The following is a 12,793-nucleotide window of genomic DNA, read 5'->3' as shown; positions in this document are numbered from 1 at the left end:
GCACTTGCGCTTCTTCCTCCGTGAGCTCTGGGACGGGCCGCTGCGGCGCGGTGCCCAGGCGTGGGGGGGCCGAACTCCCAAGGCCCCCCCTCGGCCGGACCCTGGCCCAGAACAAGCTGCCAGACCGGCGCTGAGCCGCTCGGCCTTCTGTCCGAGGTCGGGGACCCCGTCCGTGGCGCCTCCTCGGACCCCGGCTGACGCTTGCTGTCGCCCGTTTCGTGGCCTCCGGCCGCCGCACTCCGGTGCCCGTCCTCCGCCGCCTGCCCTGGCTGGGTCGGAGCTCCCTGTGCAGCCACACGGGCCTGCCTTTGTCCTCGTCACACTTTCTCTCGGGGTCCCCCTCCGGGGCCACTTTCCCTCGTGAAGCATTTACGGAGGGGCAGCTGGGCGGCTCGGAGGAGGGAGAGCCAGGCCTGGAGACGAGGGTCCTGGGTTCAAATGCAGCCTCAGATGCTCCCTGCGCGGTCCCTCACCCCCGGTGCTCAGCCCTTACCGCTCTCCTGCCTGGGAACGGACACTCGGGATCGGTTCTGCAACGGAAGGGAAAGAAGCTTCTAAGCACTTGCTGAATCCCCGCCGGGGCCAGAGTGTGGTCCAGAGGGCGGAAGCTGGGGGCTGGGCAGGGGGCTCCAGCCGAGGCCCGAAGGGCGCCGGGGGCTGAGTCACGGGGGAGGGGCAGAGCCTCCATTGGATGCGCTCTGGAGGTCGTTGGGAGCCAGCGGGGAGGCTCAGGCGGCCTTGAGGAAAGTCTGAGAGCGGAGCAGAAAGTGGCCCGGAGGCCCGGAGGCCGGGGAGGAGGCTGCTGCCGCGTCCAGGAGGCCGCGAGGGCACGGGAGGCCCGGACCTCGGCTGCTCTGGGGGCTGCCGGGGCAGGGTTGGCCGTAGATGGGCCTGTGAGGAGCGGAGGAGGCTGCCGAGCACGGCCCGAGGGCCGGCGTGGGGACGGAGGGGAGCCTGTGGGCAGCCGGCGCCCAGCGGAGGAGGGGCTCCCCTTCCAGGGCTCAAACCGCGCTGCAGACGCTTCCTAGCCGTGTGATCCTGGGCGAGTCACTTCACCCTGTCGGCCTCAGTTTCCTCAACGGTAAACCGAGCTCGAGAAGGACGTGGCCAACGACTCCAGATCTTTGCCGAGAAAACCCCGAACAGAGTCGCCGAGAGCCAGCCTCAACGGAAAATGCCTGGAGGACATACGGGGCCTTCGGGGTCGAGGGCTCAGACGGGGTTCTCGGGGTCTCCTGGCGCTCTGCTCCCCGGATCTCGTGGCCGTGCCAGACGGTGCCTGGATTTCTCCTCTGTGAGATGCTCCAGGACGGCGCGGCGCCTCCCCCCGGCCTCCCCCCTGGCCTCCCCAGCCTTCCTGCGGCGTTCGAAGCTCGGATGACCGTTTTGTCGTGTTCTAGACACCTCCCGGCCCGGCCTCGTGGGCAGCCCCCGGCCCCCCCCCCCCAGACGACTTTGTCCCCAGGCCCCAGCGTGGGGACGTACGAAGGACAAGATGGCGGGCTGGATGGAGAGCCGGCCTTGGCGTCCCGAGGTCTGGGTTCAGATCCCGCCTCTGCCCCATCTTGGCTCCGCTGTCCTCCTTCCCGAGGTCAGAGGAGGGGCTTCTCCCCGGCCCCCTCGACCACGGCCGTCCAGGTTCTTCCCATGTCAGGAGGGTCCTCACTCCCAGGATCTCGCCTCGCCCCCACCCGGAGCCTCCTGAGGGCTCTCGGTTTTCGTCTCTTCTCCCTCCCCCGCCTGCCACTCACGGGCCCCCTTCTTTCAGAGGTGACCCAGAATTGGGGTTTGGGGTTTGGCCGTGGGGAGGGGGCACCCTGGGGAGACGAGATGAGAGGGAGGAGCCTGTGCCCTGCCCACGCGTGGGTACCCGCCTGCTCGCCCCGGCGGCCACGCGCTGAGGCCCAGGGGAGAAAGAGGCGCCGTTGGGGGGTCCTGTGGGGTCTCTGGTCCTTCCCCAAAGGGGTCTGGTCTGAAGGAAATGCCCGGCCTGGGGGCAGACGGAGGCCCCCTTCCGAGAGACAGAAAGGCTGGCCCAGCTGCTTAGGGCGCTTCCGTCCATCTCGGGGTCGGTCAGTGGCGCTGCTCAGGCCTCGGTCCCGGGCCGGGTGCCGGCTCTGAGAAAGGCCGTTTTGTGCTCGAGGAAGTCACTGACCGGCCGGGCCATCCTTGGTTCTGACAGGTGGAGGGAGCCGCGGCCCACGGCATCACCAGCGACGACCTGTTCTGGCTGAAGACGTCTCCGGGGAAAACGTGAGTGATCCGGCCAGATGGGCACGGGCGGGCACGGGGCGGATGGACACCACATGGGCACGGGGCGGGCACGGGCGGGCACAGGCGGGCACGGGGCAGATAGACACCACATGGGCACGGGCCGGGCACAGGCGGGCACGGGGCGGATGGACACCGCGCGGGCACGGCCGCCTCCCCGCCAAGACAAAGGACTTGTCATGTGATCTTGCGGGTAGGCGGGGTTGGCTTTGCTTTGGCCCGGAGGCACTCGGGCCACACGCGGAGGGTTTCCCAAGAGTTTCCTGTGTTGAATGCGTGGCACAAGGGGGCCGCATTCGCCTCCCTAGAACAGGCAGCGGGCACGGGGGGCCAGAAATGTGTCGGGCACAGGCGGCACACTTGGGGAGCCAAGGGCGGACCCCACGGCGGCGCCAACCTTCTTCCCCTCTTTGAGGGGAGCCGGGCAGGCCTGCACCCACAGACAGAGACCCTGAGAGAGCTGGAGGGGGGCGGCAGAGGCCCAGCAGACGGAGGGGGCCCCGGTGCCCCCCGGCTCTCCCGTCCCTGCTGCGGCTTCTTTTCCAGGCCTGGCCCGCCTGGCACTTCCCGAGGCCGACCGCCAGGGGGCAGCCGATGCTCAGGATTGACTGAGCGGAGCCGGATGAGCCGCGTGTGAGAGCGGACGGAGGGGCTGAGGCGGCTCCTGAGGCGCAGGCGGGCAGGGCAGGGGCCCCCGCCTAGCGCCCGGCCCCCTGGCACGGACCTCCGGCCCTTCCTGAGCTCCCAGGGCTGGCCGGCCCCCGGGGGCAGCTGGGGGGGGGGGTTGGCACGGAATCCAGGCTTGCTGGAAGCGAGCTGGAAGATGGTTTTTAAAGCATCACAGCTAGAGCTCCGGCCCGGGCAGGGTCCTGGGTTCAAATGTGGCCTCGGGGACGTCCTAGCTGCGTGACCCTGGCTGAGTCCCTGCCCCTCCTCGGTCCTAGAAACGGAGACAGAACCTGCTCCCAGCCAGGTGTAGACCCTGCCCAGAGGGCCCGGCACGGGAGCTTGGCAGAGCCTCGGCAGTGCCCACTTTCCTGCTCCTGGTGAGGAGATGGGCAGCGGGGCGGGGCACGGGCAGCTCCTCCATTTCTTTCCCCACCCCGTGCCCCGTCGCCGTCCGGCCGGTGGGTGCAGACCTCGGTCTGAGTTTCTGTCAGAGCAGGCCGGGGGGGGGGGGGGGCGCTGGGCCGGACGTTCGCCCGGGAAGGAAGGGGCCGGCCTTGCTTGGCCCAGAGACCCCCAGAGGGGGACGACGGCAGAACGGCCGCTTTTCTCTGGATGGGACTCACCCTGGACTCTGCGGGGAAGGTAGTGAGTTCCCCAGGGCCCAGACTGTCACCAGAGGCTAGATGGCTGCGAGTCCCCGTCCGAGGGGGCAGCCCCACTGCGGCTTACAGGGCAGGAGCCAGTGAGCAGAGTTAGGGGTGCAGTCAGGAGGGTCCAAGTTCAAGTCCTGCCTCAGACACTCCCTCGCCAGGTGGCCCCGGCAAAACCACTGACTGGACGTCCCCCTCGGTTTCCCCATCTGTAAAATGGCCTCCTGCCAGCACGTCCCTCACAAGGTCATGAGGCTACTCTGAGGGTCAGAGGAGGTCATATTCGTGAAGCGCCTCATCACACCAGGAGTTCTGGAGCAAGGATAGAGCAGGCCCTGCTCGCGGGATGCCCGTTCTGGAACTGTGTGGCCCCGGCCGAGGCTGTGCCCTCTGTGCCCTCTGTGTCCCCTGTGCCCATGTGCCCTTATGCTCTCTGTGCTCATGTTCCCCCTGTGCCCTCTGTGCCCATGTGCCCCGTGTCCCCTGTCCCCCATGTGCCCCCCTGTGCCCATGTCCCCTCTGTGCCCTCTGTGTCCCCTGTCCCCTCTGTGCCCATGTGCCCCCTGTGCCCTCTGTGTCCCCTGTGCCCATGTACCCCTATGCTCTCTGTGCTCATGTTCCCCCTGTGCCCTCTGTGCCCATGTGCCCCGTGTCCCCTGTCCCCCATGTGCCCCCCTGTGCCCATGTCCCCTCTGTGCCCTCTGTGTCCCCTGTCCCCTCTGTGCCCATGTGCCCCCTGTGCCCTCTGTGTCCCCTGTGCCCATGTACCCCTATGCTCTCTGTGCTCATGTTCCCCCTGTGCCCTCTGTGCCCATGTGCCCCGTGTCCCCCGTGCCCCCCTGTGCCCTCTGTGTTCCCTGTGCCCCCTGTGCCCTCTGTGTTCCCTGTACCCTCTGTGTCCCCTGTGCCCTCTGTGCCCCCTGTACCCTCTGTGTCCCCTGTGCCCTCTGTGTTCCCTGTGCCCCTGTGCCCTCTGTGCCCCCTGTACCCTCTGTGTTCCCTGTACCCTCTGTGTCCCCTGTGCCCATGTGCCCCTGTGCCCTCTGTGTTCCCTGTACCCTCTGTGTTCTCTGTACCCTCTGTGCCCCCTGTGCCCTCTGTGTTTTCTGTACCCTCTGTGCCCCCTGTGCCCTCTGTGTTCTCTGTACCCTCTGTGCCCTCTGTGTCCCCTGTGCCCTCTGTGTCCCCTGTACCCTCTGTGCCCGTTTATGGCCGGGGATCCCACTGGGGGGGTGCACGGCCTCCCCCGTCCGCGTCCCGCCTCCCAGCCCGTCCCCAGCGGCATCCTCCGGCGTGCGGTGTCGAGGGTGGCCGCCGGCTGGGCAGGGACGAGCCGAGGATGTCGAGGGGGGCTGCGGAAGGGCTGCCGGGTAGCCGCTGCGCCCCGCGCCCTGCGAGCCGCCCTCCCCAAGTCCGGTCCTTCCCATCGAGGCTCGGAGCCTCGGCAGAGCACGTGACTTAGGGGAGGACACGGGCCACCCCGGGCTGTCTGGGGGCCGCGGCGTCACGGGGGGGCCGTGTCAGAACGAGCCGGGGGGGCTGCAGCAGCGCTTCTGGGTTCTGTCCGGTTCTGTCCGCCTCAGCCCAGCGCTCCAGCCCGGCACACGCCTCACTCGTTTCCAAGAGCGAGACGCCCGTCCTTCTCCCCGACACGCTAAAGAAGGGGGGGGCAGCCTCTGCTTTGAAGCCGGAGGGCTTGGCGGGGCTCCGTGCCCCCCACACTCACCCCGAAAATGGCGGGGGGCGAGCTGGCCTCTGCGGCCCCCGCGGCACGCAGGAGCTTCATGACTGGGCAGGTCCCTGGAGGGACCGTTTGGGGCCTCGTCAGCCCGCCCTGAAGGGTCTCCGCGCCCGGCCCTGTGTGTGAGCCGGCGCCGAAGCCTCCCGCCGTGGGCCCGCCTCCCCCTTCAGATGGCCTCGGCCTCTCGGCCAGTCACTGACAGACGGACGGCTTTTCCCAGCTGCCGAGGAAGCTCCCCTCGTCTCCCCCCAGAAGGACGTGGGCGATGTTGATGCCGCCCCAGCCCGGGCTGGGCCCGCTGCTTGCCGCTTGCCCGGAGCGCCGACGGCGCTGCGCCCTGTTGGCAGGACCCAGGGACGGCCCAGCGGAGCCGACGGGCCTCGGGGAAGTGGGGATCACTCGGGCCCAGGGCTGAGGCCGCGGCTCCGGGGCCCCTAGATCGCAGAGGGCCTCCCCGCCTCCCACCTCCCAGAGGCCAGATTTCGGTGGAATGGAGACCCGGCCCTGTCTCTGGCCTCGGAGGCCTCCGAGTCAGTGAAGGGGGAGCCGAGGGCCCGTCCCCGGGAGCTCTCGTGGGCCTGCCGTGCGCCCGGGGCTGTGCCAGGAGCGGGCGATGCGAGGCCACCAGAGGCTCCGGGCCCCGCCGAGCTCCCGTTCGGTCTCTGCCATCCGTGCCTAAGAAATCCAAGCAGAGGCCGCTCCGTCGGGAGCCGAGCCAGAGGGGTCGCCCCATGGCCGAGCCGTTCTCACCGGGCCCCGCCTGTCGGGGTGGCCCCTCGCTAGACCTGCCCCTGGCGTGGGGGTCGCTGAGAGAACTGGCCTGGCCTCGGCGGCGATGACCGAGTAAGCAAATGCCATTAAATGCGTGGAATTCCCCACATTCCCATAATGCGACCTGATGAAGAGTCGCTCAGCCGCCACCGCTGCTGCGGCATCCGAGCGCCAAGCCTGGACACCGTTTGGCCAGAGTTCAAATCCTGCCTCGGACCTGTCCTAGCCGTGTGACCCTGGGCAAGTCACTTAACTCATCTGTGCCTCAGAAGGCCCCTCCTCCATTAAGTAGGAATAGTAAGAATAGCGCCTGCCACCCAAGGGGTCTGCCAAGGTGGTCACGCAGGGGGCCTCTCCGACTGACCGGCTGGAACCACGATGGGGGGCTGGACGTCAGCCCTGTCCTCTGGCGGGGGGGAGTGCGTACACCCCCAAACACACTCCCACACTCCCTGGGGCCAGCAGGAAGGATGCCGCAGATGCGAGGCGCCCATCCCGGGGGCCTGAGCCCTCGGACCTTCGTCCCCTGGAGAACTCCGGCCCTGTGGCGGCCTCAGGAAGGGCCAGCTGTGTTTTTGTGCTTCGGGCCAGTTGGACGTTTGCTGCCTGAAGCATGTTTGTAACGGAAGAAAACGCGGCGTCCAGGGCCGGGGGTCACCCAGACCGCGTGATCGTCTTTGTCTGCTGTTCTTTCTGTGTCCGTCCTCGAGGCGGGAGGGCAGCGAGTGCCCCGCGTGTCTCGGGAAGAGCCGCAGCTATTTATTTTAGACTCTTTGCTGTCAGTTTTATGAAGTCCTTTTTCCACCCGGCTCACACTTAGCTTGGATGACCCTCCCATTGTCCCCTGACCAGGGCGAGATTGCGTTTATCTGGTCAGATGCTTGAAGCCCGTCCAGCCTCGGTAATCTGCAGCGTGAGTCGGGCCACAGCTTTCCTGGCCTCTGGAAAAACATCCGTTGTTCCCCCTTCTGGGCCAAATGAATCCTCCTTTCTGAGAAGGCGCCCGCCAGCGGGGAGGGGGCGGCACAGGTGCCCTCGAGGTGCCTTCCCAGCCGTGCTTGGCTTTGAGCGGCCCAGTGAGGTCCGAGGAGTTGGCCGGTTTTCCTCGGCTAAGACAAAGCAGGCCCTGCCAGAAGTGTTCCTTGTCGTTGGCGGCACGGCCAGCCTCTTGGTTCCAGTCCTGGGCTTGCCGCCAGACCAGTCTCTGGGTCTTCCCGAGCCTCCCCAAGTTCAGAATGAACCCCTCCAGCATCTTCTGGGGCCCTTGTGAGAGCTGGGCCGCCCGATCAACATGGGTCTTCTCTGGATCCCCGGGGCCTTCCCGCCTCTTCCCCCTGGGGGGAGCCAGTTCGTTCAGATGAATTAGATAGATGCCAGGCTGAAGGGTGTCCAACTCCTCCCCCAGAGGCAGAGTTTAACTAGCTTGCGCCACCCTGAAGAGAAAGGTGTAGATTGGAGAAGGGTCTGGGGTCTGCTTTGGATGGAGAGCTACCCCCGTGGGGCAGGGGAGCCTGCCTACTCACCTTTCATCTCCAGGACAAGAGTGGCACTGCACCGGGCCAACTCCATTCACTTTGGGAGACATGTTGACACCTCTCCAACTTTACCCTGAGATTGTCCTGAACCTTCATTTTCCCTTCCTGCCCCAGGGCAGATGTTTGCTCCCATCCTGCACAGTGCCAGCACACAGTAGGTGCTGGAAAAATGTTGGTGCCTCAGTTGTTTCTGGAAGTCATTCGTGAATTGTTTCACTGGGTGCTTTGTTCTTTGTGTTCAGACGTTCTGGGCAGTTTTCTTGTATTCTTTTTTTGCTTTGTGGTGTTCAGGTGGGAGGAATGTTCTTGAAACCTAGAATCCTTCCTTTGCCTTCTGTTTTCAAGTTTGATATTTTTGCTTGAAGAAATCATATATTTTTTAACACAATTGTTCTTTGCTTCTTTTCTGCCTGATTGTCCTTCATTTCTATTTGTCTTCCCTGGTGGTTATTCTCTCTTTTATTTCTTTGGCAAAGTTTGCCACTGTGATTTCCAACTTTTCTTTTCTGTAAATGATTTGTGGCAATCAGGCCATAAATTCTGGTTCACCATTCCTAGTTCTCTTTTATTCCAGTTAGGAACCTCCTGCTATGATTCCATGCCTTCTGGGGAGCCACAGGGTCTTCTGCCTCATTGAGTGATTCATTTTCTGTTGTCTCAGCATGTTTTTCATAGATGTTTGGATTCACTCAGCTGATCTGCATAGCCCCTTCTGTTGTTAATATTTTCCCCGTCCATTTGTCTGTTGTCTTCCCTCAAGAACTGTGGTCCTTCTAGTCATCGTTTCCTGTATTGCACTATTCTTCACTTTCTGACTCCCTCCCTTTGATGGCAGTTTCCTTGGGGCTGGACCACAGGGCTGTCTCAGCTTCATCCCACAAAGGCAAACTCATTTCAGCAGCCTCTGTCTGTATTCTGGGTGACTTCCGGAGGCTTAGTGGAGCACCACGGCTGCCCCACCTGCCAGTGCCTGGCCTCACGTCCCTCTGCCCTGCCTCTAACTGAGGGTTGGGGTAGCAGTCAGAAAGAGTTGAGCTCACTGGTCAATCCAAGAGGCTGCTGTTGGGGCAGGGAGCACTGAGCGCATTAGGGGTTAGAGCTCTTGGGAGGAGCTTTCTCTGCAGTCATTAGTTCATTGGCTTTGTACCTCATTACCATCCTCATTGTCTTAGATCATGGAGGTGGCTGAAATGTCTTTGTTTCTTTTGTTGTTGTTCAGTCATTGCAGTCATGCCCAGTTCTTTGGGACCCCCTTTGGGATCCTCGTTTTCTCGGCAGAGATGCTGGAGCAGTTTGCCATTTTTCTCCAGCTCATGTCACAGATGAGGAAACTGAGGGAAACAAGGTTAAATGACTTGTCCAGGGTCACACAGCTAGTGAGTTTCTGAGACTGTATTTCTTATATATTATTCCAATTTTGTAGTGGTTGGAGAGATCATGAGGATCAAGGAAAAGCTTAGACCTCAGGCTTGTCATATCGTAGAGATCAATTGTTGCTCAATCTCCCTGTCATGTCCAGCAGTAGGAATGGGCTGGCTCAGTGGCCCTAGAGGATTCATAGCCCCTCCGGTCCCTGGTGTGGTCAGTGGAGCAGAGTAGCTGCTGTTGTCAGGGAGGAGAGGGCTGAGGCTCTTCCCAGATTGTGTCATTTGGGCAATACCTGCAGACAAGCCCTTTCGCAGTCAGTCTTTGTGCATCTGATTGAGACCCAGCATGGGGAGGCTGGAGTGGTGCCTGCCTTAGAGCTGCGCCTCTGCCGACCTCTGCTGGATGCTGGGCACTGTCCCGAGTGGCAGGTCCTTGGTCAAAAAGGAGAGTCTGTTGTTTAGTCCAGTGCCATCCAAGGAGCACCCGTCTGGCCTGAGACTCAGGTTTGAGTCCTGCCTCTGACCTTAGGTGAGGCCCCGACTTGTGAGCTGCGGCATCCTCACGTGGAGAAGGCCAATCAGAATTGGTGCCCTGCCTGCCCGCTTCATGGAGTTGTGAGGAGCGTGCTGATGGATGGGAGCTGGGATTCGCTCCGTAATGGCGCAGCCCAGCAGGGAGAGGCCCGTTTGCTGAGGTCGGCCCAGACCCAGCTCCCTGAGCTGCTGCCACATCCCCACCACCTTCCCTTATGTGTTCAAAGGCACAGCTGTCATGTGGGCGAGACATCGGCCCCAGAAAGTAGAAGCAGCAGCCGTGGGCTGGGTGGGCCAAAGTCAAGAGAACCATCCTTGGGGAAGGGGCTACCTCCTTCCTGGGCCCTGGATGATGGCCCCCGAAGTCCCTATCCTGCAATCTCTGAGCCCAGAACCTCCACTCTTCCTGGTGCCCTCCTCTTTTCCCCAAAGTGGCTGCTTTGGGTGGCTATTAGACGTCCTCAGCCCCCCTGAGCCCCCCATCCCCCCATCTCTGCTGGCCAAGGCCTTCCTGGTCCTCCCTGCACCCCTTTGACAACGCTGCTTAGCAGCTGAGCAGAGCCCTTTTTGGGGCCATTTTCTCCTCCATCCGTGGCCCACATGGGAAATGGAAGTTTGGAGGGTCCTGATGACAATTGTGATAATGGAGGGGAGGCTTCAGCGAGGTGACTGCCTGCCTCTGACGGGGGATCTTCTAAGACTTGGAGGCTTCTCAACCCTGATGGTGAGCTCCAGCGACAGGAGGGCCGATGTAGAGGCTGAGGCCCCGGTTCAGATCCCAGTCTGGAGGCTGAGGAAGCTGGGGGGACGGCCTCCCATTTGTCTCCGAGATGCCAGCCAGTACCTCTGCCGAGGAGCCCCACAGGGGTCCCTAAGTGCGACACGACGAAACCCCCAGGAGGTTCTCCCAGTTCTTGTTCCTCCCTGTGTGTCCGGGGGAAGCCCCTTCCCCTCTGGGGCCCTGCAGTCCTCCAGCCTTGGATCTTCTCATCTGGATCGCCCCAAGGACCCCGAGTCTGAGAATGGAGCATCTTCCTTTCTCCCAAGCAGACTTCCTGAATAACGAAGGGATGCCAATGCTCCCATGGCAGTGACCGTTTGGCACCTTCCCCGGCCTGCCCGAGGAGGCCTTCCATGCGGGCGCTTCCTCTTCCCTGGTTCTCGTGTCTCTTCTGAGGCCCGCCTCGGGCACAGCAGGGAGGCCTGGGCCAGCCGGGCACGTGGAGGCCTTCTGGTGTGGGCCGGCGACCCGCAGAGAGCAGGCTTCCCCCCAAGGCCCAGCCAGGCCGGATGTGGATGTGCTCCTCACCGCCGAGCGGCCCCCCGAGGAGGGCCCCTTCACCACCCACCCAATGGGGCCCTGACACGAGGGCAGCCCCCACGGGCAGGGACCGTCTCCGAAGGGGCTTCCCCTGCACGTGCTTATTTCTGGGCTTCGCAGGGGCACGAGACCGCCGGAGCACTTGGCCCCCCCAGACGGATGCCGGGGTGCCCTGGCTGAAGCGTTTTCTTTTCCTTTCCAGGTTGGTGGTTGGAGCCAGCTGTATCCTTTGGCGAGCTGGGCACGGCTGGGAGGAGCAGGGCTGCCCGTGCCGCGGGTGCGAGGCTGTGCGTGTGCCGGGGCTGGTGTCCGGGCCAACGCTTCGGATGGTGTCGGGGGGACGAGCGTGCGCCCACGGGGGGAGGGCGGAATCAGGCACGAGGCCACTCGGCCCCGGGAGCCCCTCGTGGGTCGTCTGGGAGAAGCCCCTCCATGTGCAGAGGAGGGACTTGCCCGAGGTCGCCGCAGCAGCGGGACGCAGAGCTGGGACTCTCACCCCGGCCCCGAGTTCAGATCCTCCGGGCCAGGAAGGGAACACAGGCTGGCGAGGTGCGGGTCAGGAGGGCCCCCCGACAATTCCCAAGTGAGAAGGTGGGGAGGGGCTTAGCCAATGAGGCTCCCCTCGGGGCACAGAGGGTTCAGGGGAGCTAGAAGGAAGCCCTCGAGTTAGAGGGAGCAGAACCAGACACCGTGCCCTGGAGACGGGGCCTCGCGTGGGAGGCCGAGAGCTCGAGCTGCCCCCCCCCCCAGGACAAGGGGCAGCCCAGGGAGGCAGACCCAGGACGTCCGGAAAGGGCCCCAAACCGGGCCTCCAGGGGGCACCGCATGCCCCCTCCCTGCAGGCTGTCAGACGGCATCTGGCCGGCCCTTTGTCGGGGGGGGCACAGCAGGGATGGCGGCCGGGGACTGTGGCACTTCCGGTAGGAAAAGGCTGTCCGGGAGCTCGCAGGCAGGTGACCCCCAGCTCTGGAGCTAGTCAGGGCTGAGTTCAAATCCTGCCTCCGAGAGACACTCGCTGTCTGAGCCTGGCAGGTCACGGGGCCCCTCCCGGCCTCCGTCTTCATCTATAAAATGGGGCCGTAGCGGCTGCGTGCCAGGGTCGTCCGAGGCCATCCGAGGCGCCGCGCTCGGTGCACGCCTGGACGCTGCTTTCCTTGAGTCGCTCCTTCGCAGACGTGGCCCTGGAGTGCGCCGGCTTCCTCACGGGCTTCGGCCTCGACACCACCGTCATGATGAGGAGCATCCCCCTGCGGGGCTTTGACCAGGTAGGCCGGGGGGCCGGGGGGGCCCCGGGGGCCGGGGGGCTCCTCACACGCATGCGCCAGCCTCTCCTCTGCCTGTCGGGGGGCCCCGGGCGCGCCCTCGCACCCATGTGGAAACATCACGGCCAGAGCCGGGGCTTGGATTCCGGCCTCAGACGACCTTGGCTCTGGGCCTGAGGAAGGCCCTTCCGCAGCTGAGATTCGGATCGAGAGGATCGAGTGAGGAGCAACATCCACTCCCAGGTGGAGGCCAGAAGCTCCGGGTTCCGATCCCACCTCAGACACCCCTTGCTGGGTGTCTTAGCCAGGCCCTTCCCACCTCTGGGCCTCAGTTTCCTCATCTGTAAAATGCGGCCCCCACAGTCCCTGCCAGCCTAGACCTGTGACCGTGTCCTCAGGGACGCCTGGGGTTTGGCGGACGGCCATCTGCCCTCACAGGGCTTCTGTTTAGAAAAGAGAAAGGTGAACCCCGGAAAAATAAATGCCGCGTGAGGCCGGGGCCGGGGCGTCCTGGGGAGTTCGGAAGGGCCCGACCCATGATTGCCAACCAGAAGGTTTTATCTTTGATTCTGGAGGTAACGGGGAGCCCCCGGACAGGCCAGAGTGATCGCTGGGGGGTGACCCCCACAAGGTCCACCCCACGGGTGAGAGGGGAGATGAGGGGGTGCCCTG

At 64.1% G+C, this 12,793-nt stretch overlaps 1 long non-coding RNA gene across 1 annotated transcript; it reads left to right on the top strand.

Annotated features, from left to right (window-relative positions):
• The first annotated feature begins 2,182 nt into the window (after positions 1-2,182).
• On the top strand, positions 2,183-12,118 carry LOC123255084. Its single transcript, XR_006506735.1, has 3 exons — positions 2,183-2,253; positions 11,062-11,081; positions 12,033-12,118. It is a non-coding gene; the product is annotated as an uncharacterized LOC123255084 (long non-coding RNA).
• Positions 12,119-12,793: the final 675 nt, after the last annotated feature.

Source organism: Gracilinanus agilis, unplaced genomic scaffold (genome assembly GCF_016433145.1).
Source record: "Gracilinanus agilis isolate LMUSP501 unplaced genomic scaffold, AgileGrace unplaced_scaffold38991, whole genome shotgun sequence".
In the NCBI taxonomy this organism is placed as follows: Eukaryota; Metazoa; Chordata; class Mammalia; order Didelphimorphia; family Didelphidae; genus Gracilinanus; species Gracilinanus agilis.
This window is presented reverse-complemented; position numbering and strand designations above follow the sequence as displayed.